Below are 25,640 nucleotides of genomic sequence, written 5' to 3'. Positions count from 1 at the left end.
GAGATGGTTGGATGGCATCACTGACTCAATGGACATGAGTTTGGGCAAGTTCCGGAAGATGGTGAGGACAGGGAAGCCCAGTGTGCTGCAGTCCATGGGGTCGCAGTGTTGGACACAACTGAGTGACTGAACAGTAATAAATTGCTATCAGAATCTTTCTTGAGTGTATGTAAAGCCTTGAACATGCATATCACTTTCTCTATTACCAGAAACATATAGAAAATTTACAAAGCCCCACTGGATATTTCATTCTCTAACTTTTCCTTGTACTTTTTTGCCAACCATTTGTTAATCCTAGCCTTGTGTGTGTCCTAGCCTTAGTTAGCTGCAATGTTAAATTATTGCCACTAATTGTTTTCTAAATATGCCCTTAGGGTTAGGGTTATTTCATAGAAAGCTTAAATTCTGATCAAATAAAGAATATCTTAGAAAATGGACTTTTCTAGGGTCTGCCACATAGGTCAAATAGTGACAATTCTCTTTGAAAGAAGCTCCAAATCCACTGTAACCCCATAAGTAACTGCTATAAGGCTGACTTTCATAGCTACCATGGTTTTAAGTTTTCACAGTTACTACTGATCTAGGAATAAATAGATGGAAATAGGACAAGTTAAGTGCCGCAAGGCTCACTGTTCTTACTACAGTCCAAACTTTTTATTGAATAAAACTGTCCTCAGTTTGTTGCAAATCTGGTTAATTTCCAGAGCTCTGAAAAAGTTGATTTTGACAAATTTTGCTCTTATTCTCATTGCATTTATGAAGGATAGGATTTTTAAAAGTATTCACTCTCTCATTCTAGAAGTTTGTGCTTTCTATGTTCATTCCTTAGTATGCAAATGAAATGAAAACTATTTCTTATATGTGATTTGGATGATAACATCACTTACTACAAGCATTCACACATACAAATGATAAATTTGTATAAGTATCCTCAATAATTTAGATATTATTTTAAACAAAACATTTTGACTAGGCAAATGAAATACCAAATTTCCTGAACAATTTACATCCTTTCTACAATTACCCAAAATAAACCCAGGTTGAAAAGATTTTTCACTTAATATCACCCGAATATCCTCAAAATGGTGTGCTTTGTCTATGGGAAATACACAATTTTGATCTGAATCCAAAGCTTCTCATTTCCAAATCTTAACAAAGTCTTTCTGAAACAAACCGTTTGTAGTCATATTTTTAGTAGTGTCACAATATATATAGTCACTGACAAACACAAATATTATTGTTCTTTCCCAACTTTGCAAAATATCTCTTAACTAAAGAAAAAAATATATTACTACTTTGTGAGCATATACTTTGTGCAAGGCACAGTTCTAAATTATTTTTACATATAATTTAACAGTACAGCAACCCTGAGATAATTACTCAGAGATGTTATATAACTTGGCAGAAATTTCACAGCTACCAAGGGTTAGAACAAAGATTTAAACCTATATCTCTATGATTCAAAGCAAGTGCTATTAACCTTTATGCTATTATGCATGCATATAAAATATGCTCCCAAGAGAACCTACCTAATGAATATAATTTTTATCATATCCATTTTCCACAGCAAAATTACCATCATTACTCTGAAGTGAATGAAACAACCCAAATGGGTGACAGGCCTACAGGAGACAAAAAACTCAAGGTGTGACTCATAATCTTAAGTAACCACAGGTAAATCATACTCTGAAGTCTGCAGTAACAGTCATTTGCATTAGAAATATATCCAAGGAGAAACACTTTAAATTAGAAGGACATTGGTATAATTTACATATGAGTGACTGGTGAGGGCATTACTTTCTCAGCTACATATTTTATATACTGTAATAGGTAGTTGTCTTCTTAATAGAAGTAGGCTTAGAAAATGCTAGCAGTGTATGAATTAAAATTTCATATGCTTATATTATATTCACAAGGATTCCATAATAAACATCAAGGGAAAACTCAAGTTTATCAACAAATGCTTTAAGGTGAACTATTTCTTCAGTGTTCTGGGTCCTCTGTGAAATCAAATCATATGGGAGCAATTAAAAAGAAAAGGAGCAGTATGCTTTTCACACACTGCTGAAACTTGAAGTTTCCCACATGCTATGTTCCAAGGGAATACGACTTGTTTGAATAAGTCTTTAGGACATGTTCCCTACACAGTTATTCCTGCATTTTGCATTTTTGAATCACATTTGCTTATCTGGGATAACTTTTCTCCAAAGCCTCTAAATCATAAGCGTGCTACATGATTTGCTAAAATATACTGCAAAGTGATTCACACACCCAAGGGCAAGACCAGGTATTAAATCAATGTCAGGTTTTGTGTATTTTCATAAGAATTGATTCCATAATAGGTAATTTAGCTTGAAGATATTTTTGTACTTTCGAATTCTGACAAATACAGGAGGTCAAGGAGGAAAGTATTAGAGATTGCCTTGTATGTATATGTGTATATATGAATATATTGTGTGTAGAGGTAAATAAAAGAATTTATATTAATAATAGCTGCCTTCTATTGATTCTTTGTGCTTCCCAGATGGTGCTAGTGTAAAGAACCAGCCTGCATATGCAGGAGATGCAAGAGATTCAGGTTAGATCCCTGGGTGGGGAAGATTCCCTGGAGAAGGGCATGGCCACCCACTCCAGTAGTCTTGCCTGGAGAATCCCATGGATAGAGGAGCCTGGCAGGCTACAGTCCCTATGGTCACAGAAAGTTGGATGCAACTGAAGTGACTCAGCACACACATTAATTCTTATTACATTGTAGGTACTCTAATGTTATAACATATATAATATTTTTAATAAATAAAGAAATGTCTCGATGACTATAAGCTCCATGAATATATTATGTTGTCTCTCTTGTTTGTTCTTGTATTTCTAGAACATAGTAAAATGCCTGGAGCATAATACACAATCAATATTTTTAATGAATAAAATAGCTGAAAACAATTAAAAATTTATCTGTCATGAGTCAAACAGTCCCAATTTACAGATCAATTAATAGTCTCTTTTGCTGTTAAGTAAATTGCTATTAACTGTTTATACTGGTTAGTAGAAAGAAAGTGAAAGTGTTGGTCTCTCAGTCATGTCCCACTCTTTGTGACACCGAGGACTATAGCCCACTGGAGGACTGTCCATGGAATTCTCCAGGCAAGAATACTGGAGTGAGTAGCCATTTCATTCTCCAGGGGATTTTCTCCACCTGGGAATCAAACACAGGTCTACTACATTGCAGGTGGATTCTTTACCATCAGAGCCATAGAGAGATCTACTGCTTAGTAGATCTGTCACTAAATGAGCTCTCATCTGTTAAATGAATAGTGAGCATCCAATTTATTTTGCATCAAGTTAATGTCAATAGAATAGTGAATTGAATATTTAGGTCATGTTTATTTGACCTTATACACAAAGCTGAGAGACCATCTCCAAAACTTATACCACTGATGCTTAAGTTCAATCAAATGATGCTTTTTCAGGTTCCTAAGTAGTACCTGGCACAGATTAGACAACTCATCAATGGCATATTTTCAAAATATTTTTACATTTAACACTGCTATCACTCTATCTTATACAAGGTATTAGCTTTTATGTAAACAAAGTGCAGTTCAGAGTGTATTTCTTCATATAACCTTCCTTTCTTAACCATTCAATTCTGTGTGCTACTTCTTTTCAATCAGTACCTGTAACATTTAGCATATACTTCTAATGCACAATTAATTAAATATATATATTTCTTTAACTTTTATTATATTAAGATTTCAAAAAGAAGAGACATTACTTTATCAAACAGGTCCATCTAGTCAAAGCTATGGTTTTTCCAGTAATCAGGTATAAATGTGAGAGATGGGTATAGACTATAAGAAAGCTGAGCACCAAAGAATTGATGCTTTTGAACTGTGGTATTGGAGAAGACTCTTGAGAGTCCCTTGAACTGCAAGGAGATCAAACCAGTCAATCTAAAATAAATCAACTCTGAATATTCCTTGGAAGGACTGATGCTGAAGCTGAAACACCAATACTTTGGCCACCTGATGTGAAGAACTGACTCACTGGAAAAGACCCTGATGCTGGGAAAGACTGAAGGCAGGAAGAGAAGGGGACAACAAAGGATGAGATGGTTGGATGGCATCACCGACTTGATGGACATGAGTTTGAACAGGCTCTGGAAGCTGCTGATGGACAGGGAAGTCTGGTGTACTGCAGTCTATGGGATCACAAAGAGTCAGATATGACTGAGTTGAATTGGATGGTTACTATTGTGTCAACTTGGTTAGATCACAGTACCCAGGTATTTGGTTAAATGTTATTCTAGAGGTATCTTTGAAGATATTTTCAGATGATGTTAAAACACTAGAATTTGAATAAAGCATATTATGTTCAATCACAGGTCAGGGCTCATCCAATTAGCTGAATCATAGGAAAGTGACTGACCTCCCTGGAAGAAAGAATTCTGCCACAGATGGCCTTTAGGCTTGAACTACAATTTTTCCCTCAGTCTCTAGCCAGAATTAGATTGTATGTTTACCAGCCTCAACAATTACGTGTGCCAGTTCCTTAAAATAAATCTGTCTCTTGTATCTCATTAACTCTTTTTCTCGAGAACCTTGACTAATACACCTCCTTAGGAGAAGGGGACAACAGAGGATGAGATGGTTGGATGGCATCACTGACTCAATGGACATGAGTTTGAGTAAACTCCAGGAGTTGGTGATGGACAGGGAAGCCTGGTATGCTGCAGTCCATGGGGTCACAAAGAGTCAGATATGACTGAGCAACTGAACTGAAATGAATGAAAAAGTTTGCTTTTTATAGAAAAGTCTGGAGTATCACATTTTTGTGTATTCCTCCAAGACTCTTCCTTTCTTCTATCATTCTTCCTCAAGTATTTACAAAATATATACTATGGACTCAAATAAAAAGCACACGTACAGACTTATGTGTATATCAGTTCAGTTCAGTTCAGTCACTCAGTCATGTCTGACTCTGCAATATCATGGACTGCAGTATGCCAGGCTTCCCTGTTCATCACCAACTCCCGGAGTTTACTCAAACTTATGTCCATGGAGTCAGTGATGCCATCCAACCATCTCATCTTCTGTCATTCCCTTCTCCTCCCTTCAGTCTTTCCCAGCATCAAGGTCTTTTCTAAGGAGTCAGTTCTTCACATCAGGTGGACAAAGTATTGGAGTTTCAGCTTCAGCATCAGTCCTTCCAATGATTATTCAGGACTGATTTCTTTAGAATTAAATGGTTTGATCTCCTGGCACCTCAAGGGACTCACAGGAGTCTTCTCCAACACCATAGTTCAAAAGCATCAATTCTTAGGTGCTCAGCTTTCTTTGTGGTCCAACTCTCACATTCATACATGACTAATGGAAAAACCATAACTTTGACTAGATGGACCATTTTTGGCAAAGTAATGTACATATAGCCAATACATATACTTTTCTGGGTAAGCATTATTTTTTAAATATAAATTTATTTATTTTAATTGTAGGCTAATTACTTGACAATATTATATTGGTTTTGCCATACTTCAACATGAATCCACCACGGGTGTACACGTGTTCCCCATCCTGAACCCTCCTCCCACCTCCCTCCTGGTACCATCCCTCTGGGTCATCCCAGTACACCAGTCCCAAGCATCCTGTATCATGCATCTAACCTGAACTGGCGATTCATTTCATATATGATATTATACATGTTTCAATTCCATTCTCCCAAATCATCCCACCCTGTCCCTTTCCCACAGAGTCCAAAAGACTGTTCTATACATCTATGTCTCTTTTGCTGTCTCGCATACAGGATTATCATTACTATTTTCTAAATTTTATATTTATGCATTAGTATACTGTATTGGTGTTTTTCTGTCTGACTTACTTCACTCTGTATAATAGGCTCCAGTTTCTTCCATCTCATTAGAACTGACTCAAATGTAGTCTTTTTAGTGGCTGAGTAATACTCCATTGTGTATATGTGCCACAGCTGTCTTATCCATTCATTTGCTGATGGACATCTAGACTCCTTCCATGTCCTAGCTATTATAAACAGTGCTGTGATGAACATTGGGGTACACGTGTCTCTTTCAATTCTGGTTTCCTCAGTGTGTATGCCCAGTAGTGGGATTTCTGGGTCATAAGGCAGTTCTATTTCCAGTTTTTTAAGGAATCTCCACACTGTTCTCCATAGTGGCTATACTAGTTTGCATTCCCACCAACAGTGTAAGAGGGTTCCCTTTTCTCTACACCCTCTCCAGCATTTATTGCTTGTAGACTTTTGGACAGCAGCCATTCTGACTGGCGTGAAATGGTACCTCATTGTGGTTTTGATTTGCATTTCTCTAATAATTAGTGATGTTGAGCATCTTTTCATGTGTCTGTTAGCCATCTGTATGTCTTCTTTGGAGAAATGCCTGTTTAGTTCTTTGGCCCATTTTTTGATTGGGTCATTTAATTTTCTGGAATTGAGCTTCAGGAGTTGCTTGTGTATTTTTGAGATTAGTTCTTTGTCAGTTGTTTCATTTGCTATTATTTTCTCCCATTCTGAAGGCTGTCCTTTTCACCTTCTTATAGTTTCCTTTGTTGTGCAGAAGTTTTTAATTTTAATTAGGTCCATTTGTTTATTTTTGCTTTTATTTCCAATATTCTGGGAGGTGGGTCATAGAGGATCCTGCTGTGATGTATGTCAGAGAGTGTTTTGCCTATGTTCTCCTCCAGGAGTTTTATAGTTTCTGGTCTTACATTTAGATCTTTAACCCATTTTGAGTTTATTTGTGTGTATGGTGTTAGAAAGTGTTCTAGTTTCATTATTTTACAAGTGGTTGACCAGTTTTCCCAGCACCACTTGTTAAAGAGATTGTCTTTTCTCCGTTGTATATGCTTGCCTCCTTTGTCAAAGATATGGTGTCCATGAAGTGAACTCAGTCATGTCCAACTCTTTGCGACCCCATGGACTGTAGCCTACAAGGCTCCTCTATCCATGGAATTTTCCAGGCAAGAGTACAGGAGTGGGTTGCCATTTCCTTCTCCAGGGAATCTTCCCGACCCAGGGACCCAGGTCTCTGGCATTGCAGTCAGACGCTTTACCGTCTGCACCACCAGGGAAGCCCCAAACTTAGTCCTAACTGTCAGGCAAGTGTATGCTCCTCACTTCTGTCTTGTCCACAACAAAGATTTGTAGTGACGGACAACAAAGCCCTCAGTGCATCACAGTTCTTGGGTCTTGGACAAACAGTATTATAGCTCTTAGACAAATCATTGTTATGGCTCTATTTTATTTAGAAGATAGCAGGAGAATCCATCCTCAAAGTGTGAGGGCATGCCAACCCAAAGTCGTGAAGAGAAGAGATTGGAGGAGCACTCCAGCACGCGGGAGAGAGAGAGAGAGCAAGCGCTTTGGCTCCTCTTTTTATATGTTTTTTCCACCCCCTGGGCCTGCCCTATGCAAATTGGACTTAGCCAGGAGTGCTGTTTGTTCTACTTGAGGTCTTCACCCCGGTCCTCGGACCTTCCTTTGTTCTATTTTTGCTGGCTTTTCCCTTCCTTGTCTTTTAGCCACCACCATTTTGGACTCTTTTTCCCTATTCTAACTACGTAACATAACCATATACAAAACTTTTCCTCAGGATTGACTTTTTACAAACCTCATCCCCTTCTGTACCCATTACTGTCATCTTCCATCCTAAAGAGCCACCTGTAAGTCAGGCTTACTTCCTTTTCCCTTCAGAAAATGCAATTTCATTCCTCATACCCTTTTTACCGAAAACACACTTCCTACTTCCCTTAAGCAACCAAAAACTGACTTTTATATTAGCATTTTATAGATTGGTGAGCATAAATACCAGTGATAATTTCTAAAACCTTTGTTTTCTTAGAGAGAACATTTTAGGATGGCACCAAACATCATTTATTTTTAATCCTAAATCTCTTTAATTTCTCTATAAGAGGTATTGTTTAGTAGTAAATGTTTCAAATTCTTATTTTATTTGGAAATGACTTAGCTATTCAATAGACTTCAAACACTTAGTTTAGCACAACCCTTAGAGGTTCAAGTTACCCCAATCTGGATAGACTATTTTAGACAGACATTCCTAATAGAGTTCTTATTTCATGTACACTTTTTTAGAAGTTTCTTCACGTGAGGTAATTTCCTTGTCTGTTAGTGTCCATAGGTGCATGGATTTATCTCTGGGCTTTCTATTTTATTCCATTGATCTATATTTCTGTCTTTGTGCCGGTACCATACTGTCTTGATGATTGTGGCTTTGTAAGAAAGCCTGAAGTCAGGCAGGTTGATTCCTCCAGTTCCATTCGTCTTTCTCAAGATTACTTTGGCTATTCGAGGATTTTTGTATTTCCATACAAATTGTGAAATTATTTGTTCTAGTTCTGTGAAAAATATACCATTGGTTGCTTGATAGGGATTGCATTGAATCTATAGATTGCTTTGGGTAATATACTCATTTTCACTATGTTGATTCTTCTGACCCATGAACATGGTATATTTCTCCATCTATTAGTGTCCTCTTTGATTTCTTTCACCAGCGTTTTATAGTTTTCTATATATATAGATCTTTAGTTTCTTTAGGCAGATATATTCCTAAGTATTTTATTCTTTTTGTTGCAATGGTGAATGGAATTGTTTCCTTAATTTCTATTTCTATTTTCTCATTAGTAGTGTATAGGAATGCAAGGGATTTCTGTGTGTTGATTTTATATCCTGCAACTTTACTATATTCATTGATTAGCTCCAGTAATTTTCTGGTGAAGTCTTAAGGGTTTTCTATTTAGAAGATCATATCATCTGCAAACAGTGAGGGTTTTACTTCTTCTTTTCCAATTTGGATTCCTTTTATTTCTTTTTCTGCTCTGATTTCTGTGGCCAAAACTTCCAAAACTATGTTGAATGGTAGTGGTGAAAATGGGCACCCTTGTCTTGTTCCTGGCTTTAGGGGAAATGCTTTCAATTTTTCACCATTGAGGATAATGTTTGCTGTGGGTTTGTCATATATAGCTTTTATTATGTTGAAGTACGTTCCTTCTATTCCTGCTTTCTGAAGAGTTTTTATCATAAATGGATGTTGAATTTTATCAAAGGCTTTCTCTGCATCTATTGAGATAATCATATGGCTTTTATTTTTCAATTTGTTAATGTGGTGTATTATATTGATTGATTTGAGGATATTGAAGAATCCTTGCATCCCTGAGATAAAGCCTACTTGGTCATGGTGTATGATCTTTTTAATGTGTTGTTGGATTCTGATTGCTAGAATTTTGTTAAGGATTTTTGCACTTATGTTCATCAGTGATATTGGCCTGTGGTTTTCTTTTTTTGTGGCATCTTTGTCAGGTTTTGGTATTAGGGTGATGGTGGCCTCATAGAATGAGTTTGGAAGCTTACCTTCCTCTGCAATTTTCTGGAAGAGTTTGAGTAGGATAGGTGTTAGCTCTTCTCTAAATTTTTGGTAGAATTCAGCTGTGAGGCCATCTGGACCTGGGCTTTTGTTTGCTGGAAGATTTCTGATTAGAGTTTCAATTTCTGTGCTTGTGATAGGTCTGTTAAGATTTTTTATTTCTTCCTGGTTCAGTTTTGGAAAGTTGTACTTTTGTTAAGAATTTGTCCATTTCTTCCAAGTTGCCCATTTTATTGACATATAATTGCTGATATTAGTCTCTTATGATCCTTTGTATTCTGTGTTGCTGTTGTGATCTCTCCATTTTCATTTCTAATTTTATTGATTTGATTTTTCTCCCTTTGTTTCTTGATGAGTCTGGCTAATGGTTTGTCAATTTTATTTATCCTATCAAAGAACCAGCTTTTGGCTTTATTGATTTTTGCTATGGTTTCTTTTGTTTCTTTTGAATTTATATCTGCCCTAATTTTTAAGATTTCTTTCCTTCTACTACCCCTGGGGTTCTTCATTTATTCCTTTTCTAGTTTCCTTAGGTGTAGAGTTAGGTTATTTATTTGACTTTTTTCTTGTTTCTTGAGGAATGCCTGTATTGCTATGAACCTTCCCCTTAGCACTGGTTTTACAGTGTCCCACAGCTTTTGGGTTGTTGTGTTTTCATTTTCATTCATTTCTATGCATATTTTGATTTTTTTTTTTTTATTTCTTCTGTGATTTGTTGGTTATTCAGCACCGTGCTGTTTAGCCTCCATATGTTGGGATTTTTAATAGTTTTTCTCCTATAGTTGAGATCTAATCTTAATGCATTGTGGTCAGAAAAGATGCTTGGAATGATTTCATTTTTTTTTTTTTTTAATTTACCAAGGCTAGATTTATGGCCCAGGATGTGATCTATCCTGGAGAAGTTTCCGTGTGCACTTGAGAAAAAGGTGAAATTCACTATTTTGGAGTGAAATGCCCTATAGATATCAATTAGGTCTAACTGGTCTATTGTATCATTTAAAGTTTGTGTTTCCTTGTTAATTTTCTGTTTAGTTGATCTATCCATAGGTGTGAGTGGAGTATTAAAGTCTCCCACTATTATTGTGTTATTGTTAATTTCCCCTTTCATACTTGTTAGCATTTATCTTACATATTGTGGTGCTCATATGTTGGGTGCATATATATTTATAATTGTTATATCTTCTTCTTGGATTGATCCTTTGATCAATATGTAGTGTCCTTCTTTGTCTCTTTTCAAAGCCTTTGTTTTAAAGTCTTATTTTATCTGATATGAGTATTGGTATTCCTGCTTTCTTTTGGTCTCTATTTGGTGGAATATCTTTTTTCCAGCCCTTCACTTTCAGTCTGTATGTGTCCCCAGTCTTGAGGTGGATCTGTTTTGAGGTGGGTCTCTTGTAGACAACATATATAGGGGTCTTGTTTTTGTATCCATTCAGCCAGTCTTTGTCTTTTGGTTGGGGCATTCAACCCATTTACGTTTAAGGTAATTATTGTAAGTATGATCCCATTGCCATTTACTTTATTGTTTTGGGTTTGAGTTTATACACCTTTTTTGTGTTTCCTGTCTAGAGAAGATCCTTTAGCATTTGTTGGAGAGCTGGTTTGGTGGTGCTGAATTCTCTGAGCTTTTGCTTGTCTGTAAAGCTTTTGATTTCTCCTTCATATTTGAATGAGATCCTTGCTGGGTAGAGTAATCTGGGCTGTAGGTTATTTTCTTTCATCACTTTAAGTATGTCCTGCCATTCCCTCCTGGTCTGAAGAGTTTCTATTGAAAGATCAGCTGTTATTCTTATGGGAATCCCCTTGTATGTTATTTCTTGTTTTTCCCTTGATGCTTAATATTTGTTCTTTGTGTTTGATCTTTGTTAATTTGATTAATAGGTGTCTTGGGGTGTTTTGCCTTGAGTTTATCCTGTTTGGGACTCTCTGGGTTTCTTGGACTTGGGCAATTATTTCCTTCCCCCTTATGGCAACCCACTCCAGTACTCTTGCCTGGAAAGTCCCATGGATGGAGGAGCCTGGAAGGCTGCAGTCCGTGGGGTCGCTAGGAGTCAGACACGACTGAGCGACTTCACTTTCACTTTACACTTTCATGCATTGGAGAAGGAAATGGCAACCCACTCCAGGGTTCTTGCCTGGAGAATTCCAGGGACGGGGGAGCCTGGTGAGCTGCTGTCTTTGGGGTCGCACAGAGTCGGACACGACTGAAGTGACTTAGCAGCCATTTTAGGGAAGTTTTCAACTTTTCTCATGGTCTTTCTTTTTGTCTTCTTCTTCTGGGGCTCCTATGATTCTAATGTTGGGGCATTTAATATTGTTCTGGAGGTCTCTGAGATAGTCCTCATTTCTTTTAATTCATTTTTCTTTTTTCCTCTTTGATTCATTTATTTCTACAATTCTATCTTCTACTTCAATAATCCTATCTTCTGTCTCCCTTATTCTACTATTTGTTCCGTCCAGAGTCTTTTTTTCTCATTTATTGCATGATTCGTTATATACTGACTCTTTTTTATTTCTTCTAGGTCATTGTTAAACCTTTCTTGCATCTTCTCAATACTTGTCTCCAGGCTATTTATCTGTGATTCCATTTTCATTTCAAGATTTTGGATCATTTTCACTATCATTATTCAGAATTCTTTATTAGGTAGATTTCCTATCTCTTCCTCTTCTTCCTCTTTTGTTTGGTTTGGTGTGCATTTATCCTGTTCCTTTACCTGTTGGGTATTTCTCTATCTTTTCATCCTGTTTCTATTGCTGTGTTTGGGGTGGCCTTTCTGTATTCTGGCAGTTTGTTTGGTTCTCTATTGTGGAGTTTCCTTGCTGTGGGTGGGATTGTACGGGTGGCTTGTCAATGTTTCCTGGTTAGGGAAGCTTGTGTCGGTGTTCTGGTGGGTGGAGCTGGATTTCTTCTCTCTGGAGTGCAGTGAAGTGTCCAGTAATGAGTTATGAGATGTCAATGGGTTTGGAGTGACTTTGAGCAGCCTGTATATTGAAGCTCAGTGCTGTGGTTCTGTGTTGCTGGAGAATTTGTGTGATATGTCTTGCTCTGGAACTTGCTGGCCCTTGGATGGTGCTTGGTTTCAGTGTAGGTGTGGAGGCGCTTGATGAGTTCCTGTAGATTAATGTTCCCTGGAGTCAGGAGTTCTCTGGTGTTCTCATGATTTGGAATTAAGCCTCCTGCTTCTGGTTTTTAGTCTTATTTTTTACAGTAGCCTCAAGACTTCTCCATCTATACAGCACCATTGATAAAACATCTAGGTTAAAGATGAAAAGTTTCTCCACAGTGAGTGACACCCAGAGAGGTTTACAGAGTTACATGAAGAGAAGAGGGAGGTGGGAGTTAGAGGTGACCAGGATGAGATGAGGTGGAATCAAAAGAGGAGAGAGCAAGCTAGCCAGTAATCACTTCCTTATGTGTGCTCCACAGTCTGGACCACTCAGAGATGTTCATGGAGTTATCCAGAGAAGAGAAGAGGGAGGAGGGAGACAGAGGTGGCCAGGAGGATAAAGGGGGGAATCAAAAGGAGAGAGACAGATCCAGCCAGTAATCAGTTCCCTAAGTGTTCTCCACCATCTGGAACCCACAAAGAGATTCAGAGTTGGATAGAGAAGAGAAGGGGGAGGGAGGAGATAGAGGCGACCTGGTGGAGAAAAAGGAGAGTCCAAAGGGGGAGCTAGCAGTCAAGCCAGTAATCTCACTCCCAAGTAAAAATGGGTACTGAATACTGGGTTTTTAAAGGTACAAAACTGATAACAAATACCAAAAAGCAAAAATTAAAAATCTAGAGTAGAGGTTGGATTTTCAAAAATACAATATTAAAGAAAAGAAAAGAAAAGTCACAAAAATTATAAAAAATATATATATGAACTTTGCTTTAAAAAATAGTCTCTTTTTTTTGCAAAGTAACAGTAGATTATAAAAATGAAAAAGGAGTAATAGAGGACTTAAAAATAAAAAAATAATGATAGTAAAAATAGTAAAAGTATATCTAGGATTTTCTCTGGTGTTGTGGGCAGCGTGGGGTCAGTTCATTTTTGGATAGTTCCTTGGTCCGGCTTATATTTCTCAAGGTCTATAAGCCCCTTCCTATGTAGTTGGTACTAAATACAGGATTTTAATCTATTGCACCTGTCACTTCCAAGGCGGTCCCTCAATTTTAGATTCTTCTGTTTGCTGGTCTCTTCAGTGTCTGATTTCTGCCCTGACACAAGGGGGCGGTGGTGGACACTTTTTTAGTCTCACTTGTTCAGTCGCGCTGTGGGGAGGGAGGGATGCTGAAACCAGTAACACTGGCGTGTGCTCACAGTGTCTCAGCCACATTGGGCCTGCCCCCACTCATGGCGCATGTGCCCTCCCTGCCCACACTGCTCAGGCTCTAGGTTGCTCCACTGGGAACCATCCGAGGCTGGCCCTGGGGTGCATGCACCTCCCAGGTCTAAGCCTCTCAGGTTCAGGCACTCAGGTAGTCCTCAGAGGCTCAGACTCGGTTGGGCCTTCGTTTTGTCCCCTTCCCAGATCCGAGCAGCTCAGGAGATGAGGTGTTTGGTGAGCGTGGTTGCTGCGACTTATTGCCTCCTCTGTCCCTGCCACTCAGTTTTCTGAGTGGACAACCAGCACACCTTCTTACATGGATGTTGACCGTCCAGAACCCCAAGAAATTTAGTTAGCAAACAGCCTGCTTGCAGTTTGGTAGGTAATGCCTCTCTAGGGCTGCAGTTGCCCCCTTCTAGCTCTGGCTGCCTGTCACCAGAGGGGGATGGTCTAAAGCCAACTAGCTTTGTTCAGTCCTTTGTTCTGTGAGCGGGCCTGGTGGTGTCTTAGGTTAGGGCTTTTCATGTGGTAGCAATCCCACAGTCTGGTTTACTAGCCCAAGTTAGTTCCCTCAGATTGCCCTTGGGGCATTCAGGCCCGGTCCTTACTCTAAGCAATGCAGCCTGTGCCTCCTTGCCCAGCCCCCCTCTTGCTAGTGGTGGGTGCAGGTGTCTGTGCTGCTTCTCTGCTGGGGGAGTTGCCATTGGGCATGTAATCTGTGGGTTTTAATTATTTATTTATTTTTCCTCCCAGTTATGTTGCCCTCTATGGTTCCAAGGCTCACCACAGACTCAGCAGTGAGAGTGTTTCCTGGTGTTTGGAAACTTCTCTCTTTTTAAAACTCCCTTCCCGGGACAAAGCTCCATCGCTACCTCTTTTGTCTCTCTTTTTGTCTTTTATGTTTTTTCCTACCTCCTTTTGAAGATAATGGGCTGCTTTTCTGGGTGCCTGATGTCCTCTGCCGGCATTCAGAAGTTGTTTTGAGGAATTTACTCAGTGTTTAAATGTTCTTTTGATGAATTTGTGGGGGAGAAATTGGTCTCCCTGTCCTATTCCTCTGCCATCTTAGGATCGCCTCCAGTAAGCATTATTTTTACATTTACTCCATTAATGTACATAACAACTGCTTTTAACTGAACTGTTGGTCATGAGCCTAAAATTTATATTTTTCAAGGTGACTAACTTGGGTTAAGGAGTAACTTTGGTATTAGGAGAATATGATTCAACCTGAACCCGTAGGAATGAATTTTGTGTTCCTTCATATTGATTAAAGTGATATAATTATGCCATTATTGAATATAATGGCTTCAAAATAAGTTCATTTGAATTGAAATAAATTTCAATCCTGATTGCTATCTTGGTTGTGAAAGTATCTTTTATCATATTAAATGATTTGGGCATTTTTAAGAAGTCTGTTAATGATAAGAAGAAGTTAGATAGCAGTGGTATACTAGAACATAAAGAAAGAACATGCAAAATCTAATCCTTATATTTCTTTCAGAGGAAGTATTTTCCAGTCATAAATTCAAACAAAAATTCATAGGCCTGATGAATTGGAAACAAATTGCATTGTCATTGAGGTAATAGGCAGTCTAAATTACACCTCAGATTCTGAAAAATATGCTAGACATGGAAACATAAAGTAAAAAGAAAATCCTTTGGTGTCAAATAAAGTATGAGTACTAAATACTAATTACGCTTGTAACAGTCAGTCCATAAAGCTTTTGCATGACTGTTAGATATCTTAGAAATCTAAATGACTGCAGTTTGAAAGCAAAAAATCCTTAAACAAATGTATATCATCACTCTGGCTATAGTTTCTACTTCAACTTCAGGATATAAAAGAACTCATCTTGTCAGGAATAACACATGTCTTGAAACTAGGGGGGAAAAAAAGTTGTTTTCTCTACTGCTCTTAGTGTATATAAATATATCTAGTGATATATTTAGACTCTAGAGAGTCTATTTTGTTGACTCTCAAATGCCAAATCTTCCACAGCCAGTTAAAGTTCGTGTCCAGTGGCATACTGGTAAATATTTAACAACTGGATCTTGAAACAAAGTATTCCCTGATCTGTAATATATTGATATCCTCGGTGAAATACTCTATCAAGGGCAATTTGAAGCTAATTGTATGAGGTCACTGAATTTGCAACTGGAAAGAGACAGACACAGTCAGCTATCCAGAACTGCTATGAACTGGCATCAGCCATTGCTTGTGCCTGCTGGCCCTCAGTTCTATGTCTTGTATGTGTGCATGCCCAGTCACTTCAGTCCTGTCCAACTCTTTGCAGACCTGTGGACTCTAGCCTGCCAGGCTCCTCTGTCCTTTGGATTCTCCAGGCAGGAATAGTGGAGTGAGTCGCCATGCCCTTCTCCAGGAGGTGAAGGAACTCAGGCTTGCGTTTGAGCACAAAGTCCAAGACAAGGAGAGATTCTACTTGAAACCAGAATTTCTGCATCTAAAGTTCATATTTGCACTTAGTCATACTCCTCTATGTGTTTGTACATGAGTGTGTAGTCATTTACTTTGCATAACATTTTAGAATTGATAAAGTAAATAAATGGACATTTTAGAAGATTTTGATATATATTATGAATCATCTTCTTGAAAAGCTGTACCTACCTAGACTTAGGCAGCAAGACTGTAACAAGGGAAGCATCAAATGTGAATTAGGTTTATTCAAGATTTGTCCTGTTCTTGTGTTTCCCACAAAAGAATTTCTTGGCCATCCTGACTGCCTTACTTAAAAATTAAATGTCATTCAAGTAATTGGCACAGTCAACCTAAAAGAAGTGAAACTACTGGAAAGATGATTGAACTCCTCCTTCAGAGTGCACAAGATGCAGAGTAAGCATGCCATGTGTGACTAACGAAACCATATTTAAAGAGTCCCTAAGATTTTCTGCTATAGCCTTTGCATTCTCTGTGCATTATCCTCTTTTGCTTCCTCAAAGTGCTGCCAATTTATTTCGAATTCTAAATACAATGAAAACTTTCCAATCCATTATTCCTACCCCTTTGTCTTAGCTATAACTCAACTTAAAACGAAAGAAAAATCTCTTTAACCATCTCCACCCATTTGCTTTCACTTGTTTCTTTCTTTAAGTCTCCTTTTTGAGAAATCTCTCAGTAAGTAGGTGCAAATATGAACTTTAGATGCAGAAATCCTGGTTTCAGGTAGAATCTCTCCTTGTCTTTGACTATGTGCTCAAATGCAAACATGAGTTCCTTCACCTATCAGTGATAATATCTTCCTAAGCATGTTTTTATAAGATTATTCATAATGATATTTAATATAAATAAATATAAATGAAAACTATTTTAAACCACTCACTCTGACAGTCACTTTTCCCAGTTCTATCCGCCCTTTAGTCTTTTAGTAAATTCTTGGAGGCAAATACAAAATAATTGATGTTTCTTGTTCTATAGACAATAAACAGAGTAAATTTGCTGCTTAGAATCTTCTGTGTTCCTGTTAAATGTGTCAAACATCATTGTATTTTTAGGCCTTTTCAAATAACCATTTTTAATTGATGAAACATATTGATAATTTTTATTGAGAATTTACAAATCCTAAATAATATTTGTTTTTATATTAAAGTTATTGCTTTCATACAATCAATACTTAATGCAATTTTTTAATGTTTATTTTTCCGGAAAAGGGGAATTTCTGAACTTCAAATCATTCATAGCTATATGCAATGACTTTTTTTTTAAAATTGCCTGTTTTTCTCCTTCTATGATAAAAAAGGTAGCAATAATAAGAGAAAAGATTTAGCACTGAAGGATAGTCCATTAGACAATCATATGTCATGTGAACAAAATTTAAAGAAGGATATCTCTTTCCTTTTCATACCAGTCACTCTTCTGTCAGCTTAAATTTTTAAATCTAAAGTATATCAACCAAGAGCTCTTTAGCATGATATAAAAATAAGTACATTTCAAAATATTTTCCCTAAGGCTTACAATTTAAGAAATATATTTACTTTAGTGGAAAGTATTTACAGGTTTCACTTTTATGCTACTAAAAATCATAGCTTAATGAAAAGTGTATTGTCTAGAGTCATTTTGTTAACAAATTAGTTAAACTGAGGCTCAGTGTTTTTTTGTCTTTCTTAATATTTTTTTTATATTCTCATTAAAGTGTTAATATTTTAGAAATATTCTGGCTAAAGTTTATCCAGATCCCTTAAACTCACTCCTGTGTTTTTGGTTTCATGTTGAAAAGAAAAATGACACAGAAGCCAGTATTTAATGAGACTATCAAACCACCAGTTAACTCCTTTCTTTGACTTGTATGGTTTTCTTACAGCAAAGAGAGAGAGAGAGAGAGAGAGAGAGAGAGAGTAAGGAGGTATATAGAAATGTTAAGAGAATATATCTTTAGATAAATTTGAAAATCAACCCTTCATAATTAACTTTTATTAAAATACAAACATGAGAAAAAATGACTGGAAAAGATTAGATAAAGACTTTTCATTTATGTAAATTTATAAACACAAAACGCAATCATATCACAACTGCAATGCTGAAAAGAAATGTATTGAAATAGATATCTGATTTCACTGGGGTAACAGATGTTTGACTAATTTAAGATATCAACAAGGATGTGAAAACAGTAGGCTATTAAGTTACTCCATGATGTGTCAAAGCTTGAAATTTGGAAAAGATGCAGTTCAGTGAATTACTGGCTTAATTGTGTGAACTGCTGTTGTTATGAAAACTTGATTTTTAAAATTTTATTTATCTATTGCATCACTACCTACAGTTTAAAGTATACAAATTATTGTTATAACTTTAAAACACCATGCACTGAAAATCTTGCAATACTAATAATAAAATATGAAATTGAAAGGACGTCTGTAAATCATAGAAAATAATTATTATGATTTTGCATGCAACAACTTTTTTGGAGGGGTGGGGGTGGGGTGGTGGTTCTTGTTTCTTTTTTTCCAGATTCACTCTCATTGTTTTCATGTTTCAGGGGATGCTAAGGCTGGTTACATAACTGTGTTAATCTAGGCAATCTAATTATTTCAGTCTAATCTAATCTCAATTAAATTATTTAGCAGGCAGAAACCACACGGAGTATCCTGCCAGAAGGCTTAAAACCTAAATTATCAACAACAAAACTTTCTGTTATGGGATGTCAAAAGGGATAGAGTAAGAACCACAAGAAAGGAGAATCTAAAATATTGGTGGATGAAACTGGAGCCTATTATACAGAGTGAAGTAAGCCAGAAGGAAAAACACCAATACAGTATACTAACGCATATATATGGAATTTAGAAAGATGATAACAATAACCCTGTGTACGAGACAGCAAAAGAGACACTGATGTATGGAACAGTCTTATGGACTCTGTGGGAGAGGGAGAGGGTGGGAAGATTTGGGAGAATGGCATTGAAACATGTAAAATATCATGTATGAAACGAGATGCCAGTCCAGGTTCAATGCACGATACTGGATGCTTGGGGCTAGTGCACTGGGACGACCCAGAGGGATGGTATGGGGAGGGAGGAGGGAGGAGGGTTCAGGATGGGGAGCACATGTATACCTGTGATGGATTCATTTTGATATTTGGCAAAACTAATACAATTATGTAAAGTTTAAAAATAAAATAAAATTAAAAAAAAGAATATATGAGAAAAAATAAAATAAAATATTCAGTATTTTTCCAGGAAATATTCACTATATGTCTATGGACTAACAGGTAAACTGAGCACCTAACTGAGTGCTGGCACCAAGATTAATTCTGAAAAGTCAAGACTTGAACCTCTCAGGTTAATGGTATTCGTATACAAGTTTTTCCTTGATGCTCATGAATTTTTTGTCACCCCTGTCTGCCCTTGTCCTCCTTAGCTTCCTATCACACCAGGTTAATTGCATTCCATTTACCGAGGAGTTTCTGAACCCACTGTGTGTCAAGGTGTGCCCTTTATGTTAAGAGGTAGCATATGTCAAGTATGTTTCCATGCTTTAATAGGCTAGACTCAAACCAAATGCAGGGAACTTTAAACAACCCCTCCAAATTCCAAGACATTTTCAAAGCCCAGATAGAGAAGGAGCTCTGATAGGCATCACTGGCAAATTTAGATCATGATTTTCATTGTTGCTAAGGATGGTAGCTTTGGGGGAAGATACACTGAAACAATACCTTGACTTTAGTTTATGGTTTATTTGCCTTTTTATTATGTTGGTATCTCTATGTGGGGCCTTTGTGATCTTTTGGATCCATCTTCCCTTCTATTCCATTCTTTAGAACTCCCTGAGGAATGTCTCCAGATGGACTTGAACTTTCCATTATAGAAAGTGCCCCCCCTTGGCAAGCTCCAGGGCATAAGAATAGATGAGTTGAAGGGGGAGAGAGGGCAGGCTGATATTACTTGCCTAGGTTAAACGAGTTTGGCTAATACAAATGTAACTCATGAACTCTGAGACAAAGCATAAACAATAATTGGGATATGCCACATTTTTCAGATATATTCTCTGGACCTAGTGCCCTCAGGATCAGTGTCCCAGTAAATGGCAGATGCCTCTCTTTGCTTCTGGCACCCTCTCTCTTTAGATGCACTCACTCTCTTTAGACACACACACTCATGCATACATGCACACAGGAAATTTTGAGTAGTTGATACTAGAGACAAATCATTAATTCACAAATAGTGTTTTTGTTTACATGTTTTGTTGGTAATTTGGACAATTCAATAATATTCCAGCTTTTTATCCCACTTTGTAAGTTAATGAACATACAGTTTGCTATGCTTTATTATATTGCCTACCAAGGTAGCTGTCAGTATTCCAAATTGTGACAGCCTTTGCTTTGTTATGCTGGTCCCCAATGTGAGGAAGACAATGAAACACACAAAAAGATATCAACCAATCCCTGGCATATATATCAAAAACATATACCATGAGTTAGAAATAAAGAAATAGTCCTTTGCTGTTTTAAGCAAATGAAAGTTTGGCTTTGTTTGTTTCCAAAGTATAATGTAGCCTATCCAGACAGTTACATACATGAAGAAAGTATGTTTGGCTCTTAAATACTAACACAAGTAGGGGAAAATATGGATGTGAGCTAGTTTTATGGGCTTTAATGCAAACTAAGAGAGAAGATGTTAAGAGATAGGATGCTGTGATGTTACATAGTAGAATTAAACTTGATTATTAGTGTCAAAAATGTACATGTTAAACTCATATAGTACATTTATTTTTTTCTCAAATAAGAAAGTGGGAAATAAACAGTGGTTTTCATGTAACAGATAAAAATACTGTGTTTCATAACATTCTCAAAGTAAATCATAGGAGAAATATGATAAATGAAAACATCAGGTTCTTGTGTAGGGGAAATACCAACAAAGCACATGAGGGAAACCAAAATAAACTTAAAATGACATACTGTATGAAACATGTAAGCAGTGAATTTTTAGTGGTTCTTGAAAACATCTTCTTCAAATTTCTCTCAAAATAAGTTCCCTGAGACCTATGTGGAATGTATTTCCAACAAATGTATTTTCCCCCTTTAAAATGCCAACATTGCTCCTCATTTCCACATTCTAGGTTAAACACTTTCCTGTTATTTTTTGGCAACAACTGTGGAGAAAATTTCATTGCATTAGTTGTATGTTGGAAATGTTGTAAAATAAGAATCCCCAAATAAGAGTGAGTTTTATTAAAGTGATTGTTGCATAATTTTTTTTCCTAAATACTGTTCTTGGAAACTATGGAAAACCAATTGAACATTATCAGCCAAATTGGTGAATATATCTAGCAACATGCTAGAACTGGATAATGTAAAAATTGAATTATCCCTTATAAATTTTCAAGCCAAAATATACCTTATCAATTTTAATTTATTTATAAAGTTATTTTCAAATCAGTCACTCAGTCGTGTCCGACTCTTTGCAACCCCATTAATCGCAGCAGGCCAGGCCTCCCTGTCCATCACCAACTCCCGGAGTTCACCCAGACTCACGTCCATTGAGTCAGTGATGCCATCCAGCCATCACATCCTCTGTCGTCCCCTTTTCCTCTTGCCAATCCCTCCAGCATCAGAGTCTTTTCCAATGAGTCAATGCTTCCCATGAGGTGGACAAAGTACTGGAGTTTCAGCTTTAGCATCATTTCTTCCAAAGAAATCCCAGGGCTGATCTCCTTCAGAATGGACTGGTTGAATCTCCTTGCAGTCCAAGGGACTCTCAAGAGTCTTCTCCAACACCATAGTTTAAAAGCATCAATTCTTCAGTGCTCAGCCTTCTTCACAGTTCAACTTTCACATCCATACATGACCATAGGAAAAACCATAGCCTTGACTAGACGAACCTTTGTTGGCAAAGTAATGTCTCTGCTTTTGAATATGCTATCTAGGTTGATCATAACTTTCCTTCCAAGGAGTAAGCGTCTTTTAATTTCATGGCTGCAGTCACCATCTGTAGTGATTTTGGAGCCCAGAAAAATAAGGTCTGACACTGTTTCCATTGTTTCTCCATCTATTTCCCATGAAGTGATGGGACCAGATGCCATGATATTAGTTTTTTGAATGTTGAGATTTAAGCCAACATTTTCACTCTCCACTTTCACTTTCATCAAGAGGCTTTTGAGTTCCTTTTCACTTTCGGCCATAAGGGTGGTGTCATTGGCATATCTGAGGTTATTCATATTTCTCCCGGCAATCTTGATTCCAGCTTGTGTTTCTTCCAGTCCAGCATTTCTCATGATGTACTCTGCATATAAGTTAAATAAACAGGGTGACAATATACAGCCTTGACGTACTCTTTTTCCTATTTAGAACCAGTCCGTTGTTCCATGTCCAGTTCTAACTGTTGCTTCCTCACCTGCATACAAATTTCTCAAGAGGAAGATCAGGTGTTCTGATTGTCCCATCTCTTTCAGAATTTTCCACAGTTTATTGTGATCCACACAGTCAAAGGCTTTGGCATAGTCAATGAAGCAGAAATAGATGTTTTTCTGGAACTCTCTTGCTTTTTCCATGATCCAATGGATGTTGGTAATTTGATCTCTGGTTCCTCTGCCTTTTCTAAAACCAGCTTGATCATCAGGAAGTTCACGGTTCACATATTGCTGAAGCCTGACTTGGAGAATTTTGAGCATTACTTACTAGCGTGTGAGATGAATGCAATTGTGCAGTAGTTTGAGCATTCTTTGGCATTGCCTTTCTTTGGGATTGGAATGAAAACTGACCTTTTCCAGTCCTGTGGCCACTGCTGAGTTTTCCAAATTTGCTGGCATATTGAGTGCAGCACTTTCACAGCATCATCTTTCAGGATTTGGAATAGCTCAACTGGAATTCCATCACCTCTACTAGCTTTGTTCATAGTGATGCTTTCTAAGGCCCACTTGACTTCACATTCCAGGATGTCTGGCTCTAGGTGAGTGATCACACCATCATTATTATCTGGGTTTTGAAGATCTTTTTTGTACAGTTCTTCTGTGTATTCTTGCCATCTCTTCTTAATATCTTCTGCTTCTGTTAGGTCCATACAATTTCTCTCCTTTATTGAGCCCATCTTTGCATGAAATGTTCCTTTGGTATCTCTGATTTTCTTGAAGAGATCTCTAGTCTTTCCCATTCTGTTGTTTTCCTCTATTTCTTTGCACTGATCGCTGAAGAAGGCTTTCTTATCTCTTCTTGCTATTCTTTGGAACTCTGCATTCAGATGCTTATATCTTTCCTTTTCTCCTTTACTTTTCCCTTCTCTTCTTTTCACAGCTATTTGTAAGGCCTCCCCAGACAGCCATTTTGCTTTTTTGCATTTATTTTCCATGGGGATGGTCTTGATCCCTGTCTCCTGTACAATGTCACGAACCTCATTCCATAGTTCATCAGGCACTCTATCTATCAGATCTAGGCCCTTAAATCTATTTCTCACTTCCACTGTATAATCATAAGGGATTTGATTTAGGTCATACCTGAATGGTCTAGTGGTTTCCCCTATTTTCTTCAAGTTAAGTCTGAATTTGGCAATAAGGAGTTCATGGTCTGAGCCACAGTCAGTTCCTGGTCTTGTTTTTATTGACTGTATAGAGCTTCTCCATCTTGGCTGCAAAGTATATAATCAATCTGATTTCGGTGTTGACCATCTGGTGATGTCCATGTATAGAGTCTTCTCTTGTGTTGTTGGAAGAGGGTGTTTGTTATGACCAGTGCATTTTCTTGGCAAAACTCTATTAGTCGTTGCCCTGCTTCATTCTGCATTCCAAGGCCAAATTTGCGTGTTACTCCAGGTGTTTCTTGACTTCCTACTTTTGCATTCCAGTGTTATATAATGAAAAGGACATCTTTTTTGGCTGTTAGTTCTAAAAGGTCTTGTAGGTCTTCATAGAACCGTTCAACTTCAGCTTCTTCAGTGTTACTGGTTGGGGCATAGACTTTGATTACTGTGATACTGTATCGTTTGCCTTGGAAACGAACAGAGATCATTCTGTCGTTTTTGAGATTGCATCCAAGTAATGCATTTCGGACTCTTTTGTTGACCATGATGGCTACTCCATTTCTTCTGAGGGATTCCTGCCCGCAGTAGTAGATATAATGGTCATCTGAATTAAATTCACCTATTCCAGTCCATTTCAGTTCTCTGATTCCTAGAATGTCACATTCACTCTTGCCATCTCTTGTTTGACCACTTCCAATTTGTTTTGATCCATGGACCCGACATTCCAGGTTCCTATGCAATATTGCTCTTTACAGCATTGGACCTTGCTTCTATCACCAGTCACATCCACAGCTGGGTATTCTTTTTGCTTTGGCTCCATCCCTTCATTCTTTCTGGAGTTATTTCTCCACTGATCTCCAGTAGCATATTGGGCACCTACTGACCTGGGGAGTTTCTCTTTCAGTATCCTATCATTTTGCCTTTTCATACTGTTCATGGGGTTCTCAAGGCAAGAATACTGAAGTGGTTTGCCATTCCCTTCTCCAGCGGACCACATTCTGTCAGATTTCTCCACCATGACCCGCCCATATTGGGTCGCCCCACAGGCATGGCTTAGTTTCATTGAGTTAGACAAGGCTGTGGTCCTAGTGTGATTAGATTGACTAGTTTTCTGTGAGTATGATTTCAGTGTGTTTGCCCTCTGATGCCCTCATGCAACATCTACCGTCTTGGCTTTCTCTTACTTTGGGCGTGGGATATCTCTCCACGGCTGCTCCAGCAAAGTGCAGCCATTGCTCCTTACCTTGGACGAGGTGTGTCTCCTCACCACCACCCTTCCTAACCTTCAACATGGGATAGCTCCTCTAGGCCCTCCTGCGCCCGTGCAGCCACGGCTCCTTGGATGTGGCGTTGGTCCTCTCGGCCACTGCCCCTGGCCTCGGGCGTGGGGTTGCCCCTTCCGGCCGCCGCCCCTGCTCTCAGACGCGGGGTAACTTCTCTTGTCGCAGGCCCTGCGCTCGGACGCTGGGTATCTCCTCTCAGCCGCCCCCTCGACCTCGGATGCAGGTTAGCTGCTCTCCGCCGTTCCTGCACCATGGCAGTCTGGTACTCTCCACTGCTGCCCCTGACTTCACACGTCAGGTAACTCCTCTTGGCCGCTGCCCTTCATGCATGTTAGATACATTCAAAACCACAATTTGACCCCTCAAAAAAATCTAGATAAGTTTGATGTGACATGGGTGAAACTATGTAAACTTAAGACAATTTCCCTCAATTATAATTCTGTAAAAACTTGTAGTTAGTGAGTCCTGTTAGAATACATCCTTGCTTCACTTTAATTCCACCCCTTGAGTGAATTTCTTTTTGTTTACATACTATCAGTGTAGGTTGCACCTGCACCTCATTAAGGTGGATTTTTCTTAAAAGTTATTTCCTGTCTCTGTTGTTGTTCAGTGGCTAAGTCATGTCTGTGATTTCATGGACTAGAGCACACCAGGCTTTCCCATCCTTCATCATCTCCCAGAGATTCCT

At 38.1% G+C, this 25,640-nt stretch overlaps 1 pseudogene; it reads right to left on the bottom strand.

Moving 5' to 3' along the window:
* LOC113905064 overlaps positions 1 to 25,205 on the bottom strand; it is a 158,650-nt pseudogene extending 133,445 nt beyond the window's left edge.
* Positions 25,206 to 25,640: the final 435 nt, after the last annotated feature.

Source organism: Bos indicus x Bos taurus, chromosome 15 (assembly GCF_003369695.1).
Source record: "Bos indicus x Bos taurus breed Angus x Brahman F1 hybrid chromosome 15, Bos_hybrid_MaternalHap_v2.0, whole genome shotgun sequence".
NCBI lineage: Eukaryota > Metazoa > Chordata > Mammalia > Artiodactyla > Bovidae > Bos > Bos indicus x Bos taurus.
This window is presented reverse-complemented; position numbering and strand designations above follow the sequence as displayed.